This window comes from Orycteropus afer, unplaced genomic scaffold (assembly GCF_000298275.1).
Source record: "Orycteropus afer afer isolate SDZICR_OR568_19922 unplaced genomic scaffold, OryAfe1.0 scaffold00858, whole genome shotgun sequence".
Classification (NCBI taxonomy): domain Eukaryota; kingdom Metazoa; phylum Chordata; class Mammalia; order Tubulidentata; family Orycteropodidae; genus Orycteropus; species Orycteropus afer.
This window is the reverse complement of record NW_006922445.1, coordinates 12,730-22,167: the sequence shown is the minus strand read 5'-3', so window position 1 is coordinate 22,167 and position 9,438 is coordinate 12,730.

Genomic DNA, 9,438 nt, shown 5'->3' with positions numbered 1-9,438 from the left:
TATCTATCTATCTATCTATCTATCTATCTATCTATCATCTATCTATCTATATTTATTGTGATTTGGATGAAAATTTACAGAGCTAATTTACTTTCTATATAGCAGTTCACCTATACTTAGTCTCATGAAATTTATCACAATTCACCACAATGAAACAGCTTCCCTCCCAGTCACCTTTTCCCTGTGTCCATCCCTCCATGCACCCCTGCCTCCTGAGCTGTCTCCCTGTGCATAAACAGTGCTTCTTTCTCCAATGATTGTTCTCTCCAAGTAGTGTATTTATCTCAGGTTCAACTCTTATGCCTGTCTTTTCTTGGCTGGAAGCCACAAGTGTGGGTTCAGTTCTAGACCTGAAGAGCAGCTAGGGGCCATAATCTCAGTGGTTCCACCAGGCTCTCTCAGACCAGCAAATCTGGTCCCACCCCCTTTTTTTGTCTAAATGCTTTTGAGTTTTGTGCCACACTGTTCTCCCTCTGCATCCAGAGTCTCATACACAGATCTCCCTCTGAGTGTTTGACATTGGTAGCCGAGCACCATCTAGTTCTTCTGGTCTCATAGTCATATAGGCTATGGATTGCATGGTGTACCAGTCTCTAGGACTAATTCTTTCCACGAATTTTTGTTTTTCTATATTCTTTTTGCTCTGGACAAGGACAGACTTATCGTTGCATCTAGATGGTGCTAGCAGGCTTTTAAGATTCCAGTTGCTATTTGCCAAAGTAGGAGGTGGAACAATGTTATATGTAGTATGTTATGCCAATTACGCTTGATGTCCCCTATGACTATGGTCCTGAGCCCACAGGTTCAACTACTTATTCCCAATGGAAGAAGTGATTACAGCCTTGTCCCTTGTCAGCTCTACTATACACCTGGGAATTCTGATCATTCACATAAACTTATAGGACCATCTTCTGCCAACCCTATACATGGTTTAGGGTACACTCCCTGCTTCATAGACATACCTAATAATTCAGCCTATCCACCCATCCATCCACCTGTATACCCATGTTTGCCTTCACTGACAACACAGTACAGTATATGCAAAAGGGTTCATCTTTGTTGTCTGTACCTCTCATGTACCTCTCTATGTCTTCCTTCTCCTCAATGCCACCATGTTGATAACTCACATTTGGTACATTGCCCTTCTCTTCACCCAAATCAATACTTATCTCTACCTATTTAAGAGAGTTCCCTCTCTTCCACTCCCACCCCTGGAAACCAACAAAGAAAATTTCCTTCCATAGATAAACTGTTTCTTGACTTTTTACAATAATGGACTAATACAATATTTGCCCTTCTGTGATTGACTTATTTCACTCAGCATAAAGTCCTCCAGGTTCATCCAAGTTATGTGGTGTTTTGGAGATTCTAGGTTATTCTTTAGGATTGCATAATATTCCATTGTGTGTATGTACCATTGTTTGCTTATCCATTCCTCAGTTGATGGACACCTAAGTTGTTTCCATCTTTTGGCTATTGTAAATAGTGCTGCGATGAGCATAGGTGTGCATATGTCTGTTCTTTCATGGCTCTCACTTCTTTAGGATACATACCTAGTAATGGAATGGCTGAGTCAAATGGTATTTCTATTTCCAACTTTTTAAGGAGTCACCATACAGCTTTCCACACTGGTTGTAGCATTTTAAAGTCCCACCAGCAGTGTATGATAGTCCCACTCTCTCCACATCCTCTCCAGTATTTGTTATTTTATGTCTTGTTGAACTTTGCCACTAGTGCTGGAGCAAAATGGTATCTCGTTGTTTTGATAGGCATCTCTCTAATGGCTAATGATTATGAGCATTTTTTTCATGTTTGTTGGTCGCCTGAATATCCTCCTTGGTGAAGTGTCTATTCATGTCTTCTGCCTATTTTTTTAATTGGATTGTTTGTCTTTTTGTTATCGAGGTGTTGGAATATTCTATAAATTCTAGAGATAAGTCCCTTGTCAGATATGTCATTGCCAAATATTTTTTCCAAACCTGGAGGTTCTCTTTTGATTCTTTAGGTGAAGTCTTTGGAAGCACATAAAAATGTAATTTTTAGAAGGTCCCATGCATCTAGTTTCTCTTCTGCTGTTTGTGCATTTTGGGTTATACTTGGTAGTCTATTTAAGCCACATTTTAGGGCCCCTAAATTTGCCCCTAGTTTTTCCTTGAGGAACTCTATAGCTTTAGGTTTCCCATTTAAGTCTTTGATTCATCTGGAGTTAGTTCTAGTGAATGGTGTGAGGTACAGATCTTGTTTAATTTTTCTGCAAATGGATCTCCAGTTTTGCCAGCACCATTTATTAAACAAACATTCTCTTCCTCATTTAATGGATTCCAACCCTTTGTCAAAGATCAGCTGACCATAGGTCAATGGATCTATTTCTGGGTTATCAATTCTATTCAATTGACCTACATGTCTATCATTATACCAATATCAGGTAGTTTTGACTACTGTGGTTGTATAGTAGATTTTGAGATCCAGCAGTGTGAGACCTCTTATTTTGATCTTCTTCTTCAATAGTACTTTGCTTATCTGAGATCTCTTTCCTTTCCATATAAAGTTAGTGGTTGTTATTTCCATATCCCTAAAGAATGTTTATGGGATCTGGATTGAGATTGCATTGAATGTATAGATTGCTTTGGGTAGAACTGACATTTTCACAATGTTCAATCTCCCTATTCATGAGCATGTAATGTTTTTCCATTTATGTATATCTTTTATGGTTTCTTGAAATAGTGTTTTATAGTTTTCTTTATACAGGTCTTTTGTGTCCCTGGTACGATTTATTCCCAAGTACTTTATTTATTTATTTTTTTGAAAGCTATTGTAAATGGTATTGATTTCCTTATTTCTTTTTCAGTAATATTTCTGCTGGTGTAGAGAAATCCAACTGATTTTGGGATGTTGATTTTGTATCTTGCCATGATGTTAAATCTCTCAATTAGTTCCAGTAGATTTTTGACTGAGGCTGTTGGGTTTTCTAGGTATAGGATCATGTCATCAGCAAATAGGGATAGCTTGACTTCTTCCTTACCAATTTGGATGCCTTTGATTTCCCTTTCTTGCCTTATGGCCCTGGCTAGGACTTCCAGTACAATGTTGAATAGAAGTGGTGATAGATAGCGGCCATCTTTGTCTGGTTCCTGTTCTCAAGAGGAACGATTTCAGCCTCTGCCCATTGAGTATAATGTTGGCTGTTTGTTTTGCATAGATGCCCTTTATTATGTTGAGGAATGTCCTTTATAATCCTATTTTGCTGAGATTTTTTTTTATCAGGAATGGGTGTTGAATTTTATCAAATACCTTTTCTGCATCAGTTGGTATGATCATGTGCTTCTTCTCCTTTGTTTTATTTATGTGGTGGATGATGTTGTTTGTTTTTCTAATGTTGAACCATCCTTACATACCTGATATGAACTCCACTCAGTCATAATGAATGATTTTCTTGATATGTTATTGGAGTCTATTGGCTAGGATTTTGTTGAAGATTTTTGCATCTATATTCATGAGGGATATTTGTCTGCAGCTTTCCTTTTGAGTGATTTCTTGGCCTGGGTGGTTATCAAGGTTATGTTTGCTTCATAAAATGAGTTAGGGAAGATTCCATCCTTTTCTATATTTTGGAATTGTTTGAGTAAGATTGGTATCACTTCTTCTGTGAATGTTTGGTAGAATTTTCCAGTGAAACCATCTGGGCCAGCACTTCTTTTTTTGTTGGTAAATTTTTGGATGACCTGTTCAGTTCCTTCTTTTGTTACGGACCTATTAAACTTTTCCACATCAGTCTGTGTTAGTTTAAGTAAGTGATGTATATCTAGAAATCTGTCCATATCTTCCAGATTTTCAAATTTGTTGGAGTACAGTTCCTCATAGTATCCTGATATTATCCTTTTTATTTCACTTGGTTCAGTTGTGATGTCACCCATTTCATTTTATTTGTGTTATTTGTATTCTCTCCCTCTTTTCTTTGTTAAATTTGCCAGTGGTTTGTAAATTTTTTTGATCTTTTCAAAAAACCAATTTCTGGTCTTGTTGATTTTTTCCATAGCCCTTCTATTTTCTGTTTCATTGATTTCTGTTTGAATCTTGATTATTTCCTTTCTTCTGGTGACTGCAGGCTTTTCTTGCTGTTCTTTCTCTAATTATTGGAGATGTTGTTTTAAAGTGTTGATTTTGGCTCTTTTTCTTTGTGATGTGTGCATTTATTGCTATAAATTGGCCTCTGATCACTGCTTTTGCTGTATCCCAAAGATGCTGGTATGCTATGTTTTCATTCTCGTTTGATTCAAGGAATTTTTGAATTTCAATTATTATTTCTTTTCTTACCTAGTCTTTCTCAAGTAGGGTGTTGTTCAGTTTCCATGTGTTTACACTTTTTCCGTTGATCTTCCTATTGTTGATTTCTAATTTGATAGCATTATGATCTGAGAAGATGCTCTGCAGTATTGCAATGTTTTTAAATTTATGAAGGCTTGCTTTATGGCCTAACATATGGTCTATCCTGGAAAACGTTCCATGTGCACTGGAAAAGGATGTATATTGTACTGTTGTAGGGTGAAGTGCTCTGTAGATGTCTATAAGGTCAAGTTGGTAGATTGTATTGTTTAGCTCTTCTGCATCTTTGCTAAGTTTCTTTCCAGTTGTTCTATATTTCATTGAAAGTAGTGTATTAAAGTCTCCCACTACGACTGTGGTGAAGCTCTGGTAGCATACTGCCTAAAACACGACTGCTAACCAGAAAGCTGGCACTTCAAACCCACCAGTTCTTCCTTGGAAGGAAGATTGTGCAATCTACTTCTGTAGTGATACTGCTGCCAAAACCCAAGGAGGTGTCGCTATGGGTCGGGTCCAATCAAGGACACATAACAACAACAACAACAGCACTATGACTGTTGTGTCATCTATTTGACTTTTCAACTCTTTTAAAGTCTTATTTATGTATTTTGGGACTCTTTCATTAGGTCCATAGATATTTATTATGGTTATATCTTCTTGTTCAATTGATCCTTTAATCATTATAAAATGTCCTTCCTTGTCTCATACAGTGGTTTTTGTCTTAAAGGCAATTTGATCAGAAATTAATATTGCCACTCCTGCTCTTTTATGGTTGGCATTTGCTTGATATATCTTTTTTCAGACTTTGATTTTTAGTATATTTTTTCCTTTGTCTGTAAGGTGTGTCTCTTGTAGATGACATATTCATGGATTTTGCGTTCTTATCTGCAACTCTCTGTCTCTTGAGTGTTGCATTTAATCCATTAACATTCAATGTAATTGACAAGTATGAATTGGTTGCTGTCACTTTGTTATATGTACTTTCATGGTATCCCTGGTTTCTTTGTTCCATATTATTTCTTTGCTGAGTTCATTATGTTTATGAATCATGTCATAATTTTCTTTGTTGCTGTTGTTTTAGTATTTGCTGAATATTTGTACTTGTCCTCTTTGTTATTGTGATGTGAAGGTTTATCATTTTTCTTTGAGGTTACCCTATGATTTATAATTTTCTCCCCGAGATTAGACCAGTCCTTCTATCTTGCAACTCTCTTTACTTCCTCACCATTTAGAAGTTCTCTAACTACATAGTGCCTTCCCTCTTTTTGGTTTGTAATTGACCTCACTTGCCACTGGATGTCTCTGGTTCCCTGTTTACAATCTTGTAAGCTTATTTTACTTTGGGTATGTCCATAACTGTGGTTTCTGGATTATGTTGTCTTGTGTATTAATGGTTGGTTGTTATTTGCTATTTTTGGTTCTCTGTTCAAAGGACTCCTTTTAGCGTCTCTTGTAAGGTTGGTCTGGTTTTAACAAATTCTCTTAGTTTCTGCTTATCTGGAAATCTCCTAATTTCACCATCATATTTGAGGGACAGTTTTGCTGGGTATATAATTCTTGGTTGAAAATTTTTCTCTTTCATGGTTTTACACATACCGTCCCATTGCCTTCTCACTTGCATGCTTTCTGCTTATAAATCTGAGTTTATTCTTACTGGTTATTCTTTGTAAGTCACTTTTTGTTTTTCCCGTGCTGCTTTCAGGATTCTGTCCTTGTCTTTGGTTTTGATGAGTTTGATGATTATATGTCTTGGTGATTTTCCTTTGGGGTCTATCCTGTTTGGGGTTCATTGGACTTCCTCAATCAATATATTCTGATCTTTCATCATATCAGGAAAGTTCTCCTCTAAAAAATTTGGACAATTTTCTCTGTGGTTTTATTATTCCCTTCCTGTTCTGGAATCCTAGTGAGAGGTAGGTTATTGGTTTTGATGGTATCCCACATGAACCTTAGGCTATCTTAATTTTGTTTTGAACATTTTTTTTTCTGTTTGATCCCTTTCCAAAGAAGTATTCAGGTATCTGTCTTCAATATCATTAATTCTGTCTTCCATTACATCAATTCTACCTCTTTGCCCTTCCAATGTGTTATCTATTTCTGACAATTTTGTATTAATCTTCTGGATTCCTATCTGTAGATTTAGAATCATTTCTATTTTTTAATATATTTTATCATTTTGTTCTTGTATTTTCTTCCAAAATTCTTCAAAGTTTTTTTCTGTGTTTTCCTTGGTCTGTCTCTCAATCTGTTGAAGATACTTAAATATAATTATTTTAATTCCTTATCAGAGAGTTCTAATACTGCTTCTTTCTCAGAGATGTGTTCTTGATCTGTGTTATGGGTTCAGTTAAAATAATAGCCACTATAATGTCCATTTTTTGGTAAAGGTGATTTATTTAGGAGTTCTGGCAAGATGGCAGACTAGGAAGAAAGACTGCACAGACCCTCTTCAACAAAGAAAAGGGAAACCAATTAACACAGACACAGAAGATAATCTTGGACCCCTGAGCCTTGAAGGGAAGGATATAGAAGTGGACTAATCCCCAACTAGCAGAAGAATTTGAGTGAAAATACCAAAAAAAGAAGACATATGGACATGCCGTTTGGCAGCGATTCTGACAGCACAGCACAGACAGTTTGGAGATTCCCGAGTGGTGATAGGACCTAAGAATTAACCCAAAAATCAGTTCTGCTAACCAGGGACTGCATGGAGGAATGCTCTGGTGGCTGGGGAATAAATGGAGAAGGTGAAGAGAAAGGTGGGCTGAGCTGTGGACTTTTGCCAGTCTGGAGGATGCCACCATTTTGAATGTTTAAAAGCAGCTTGAATATTTTGGATATTTAAAGAGACAGCACTCTCACAGATTTCTGGGGCTTAAGAGCATATTCTTCTTTCCAGTAACCCAAAGGACACTCCGGATCTGCAAGACTGACAAGGTACAACATTCCTCTTGTTATTCTTATACCTCACATCCTCTTGGTGAACAGAGGTGTGGCCATCCCCCACTCCCACCTACCTTCTGGGCCCAGATGAACTCCATCATACTCTGTGTGCTCAGACGGAGCCTCAGTGCCCTGCCCTCTCCTCCACCAATTTTATGTTCTCTCTTTTTTATTTTTATTTACTTTTTTCTTTTTTGCTTTCTTTCTTTCTGGTGATTAGTTTGCTTGCATTTGTCTGTTTAAAAACAACTATTATTATTAATATTTTTGTTCTTTTTACTATTATTCTTAATCTTCCCCTCCCAAGTCCTAGTTTTCAGCATTTTTTTCTTTTCCCTGTTCCTGGTTGAAAATTTTTTTATTTTAAAATTTTTTTTAATTAGGATTTTTTGCCCCTTTTTTTTCTTGTGATTAACCTCATTCCCTGTTTTTCTTTTTGTATTTTTCCCATGTTTTCCCTCATTATTCTCCTTCTCTACCTTTTTTTCTTTTAGTGCCCTATCCCCAGATATTGCAGGTTTTCTTGTTTTTTTCTTCTTTTTCCTTTTTTTTCTTTTTTTGTTGTTTACTGTTCCTTTGTGATTCCATGGTGTGTTTTTGTCCATGTGCTTTTAGTTTTTGGTTGGTTATTCAATTGTAATTTATGTCTAACTGAGTGGGAGACAACAACAGTCCCCATAAGACAACTCCCATACCTCCTGCAATTTCACTTACTGAGCAAGAGCCACTACTTCCTTTTCCACCAACGGGCCAATGATAAAAACCACAAAGAAGAGGCTGAATCATCCTTGGCTGCTCTTCACAAACAGTTAACAGAGATCTAAATACAGCAAAGCCACAATGCCTTGGAGACAACAGACCATAACAGTCCACACAAAGAAGCAGGATAAAGAGGTAGAAACAAGGCAGAAAGATACAGACCCAGAAGACATCCCTGAGGATGAAGCAGCATTGGAACTCTCTGATAAGGGATTCAAAAGAATTATCTTTAGGTATCTTCAAGGGATTGAGAGACAGACAAAAGAAAACAGAAAAAAACCCTAGAAGAATTTTGGAAGAAAATACAAGAACAAAATGACAAAATAAATTAAAATTAGAAATGATTCTAAATCTACAGACAGTAATCCAGAAGATTAATACTAAATTGTCAGAAAGAGATAACACATTGGAAGAGCCAAGGAATAGAATTGATGCAATGGAAGACAGAATTAATGAGATTGAAGACAAATACAAGAATACTTCTTTGGAAAGAGATCAATCAGAAAAAAATAATAAAAAAAATGAAGATAGACTAAGGTTCATGTGTGATACCACCAAAAGGAAAGTCATTGGCATTCCAGAACAGGAAGAGAATACCAGGTCACTGGAATTCCAGAACAGGAAGAGAAAAACAAAACCACTGAGAAAATTGTCCAAGATTTGCTGGAGGAGAAGTTCCCTGACATGATGAAAAATGAGAATATATCCGTTCAGGAAGTCCAAGGAACCCCAAACAGAATAGACCCCAAAAGAAAATCATCAAGACACTCATCATCAAACTCATCAAAATCAAAGATAAAGACAGAATCCTGAAAGCAGCATGGGAAAAACAAAAAGCCAGTAAGAATAAACTCTGATATCTCAGCAGAAACCATGCAAGTGAGAAGGCAATGGGATAGTATATATAAAATCCTGAAAGATAAAACTTTACAACTGGAAATTATATACCCAGCAAAATTGTCCCTCAAATATGATGGTGAAATGAGGAGATTTCCAGATAAGCAGAATCTAAGGGAATTTGTTAAAAACCAGACCAACCTTACAAGAGATGCTAAAGAGAGTCCTTTGAACAGAGAACCAAAAGCAGCAAATAACAACCAACCATTAATACACAAAACGACATAATCCAGAAACCACAGCTATGGACATATCCAAAGCAAAACAAGCTACCAGATTGTAAACAGGGAACCATAAACATCAAGTGGCAAGTGAGGTCAATTACAAACCAAAAAGAGGGAAGATACTGTGTAGTTAGAGAACTTCTAAATGGTGAGGAAGTAAATAAAGAGAGTTGCAAAATAGAATGGACTGTTCTAAACTCAGGGAGAAAATTATAAATCATAGGGTAACCTCAAAGAAAAATGATAAACCTTCACATCACAATAAAAAAGAGGACAAGCACAAATATTCAGC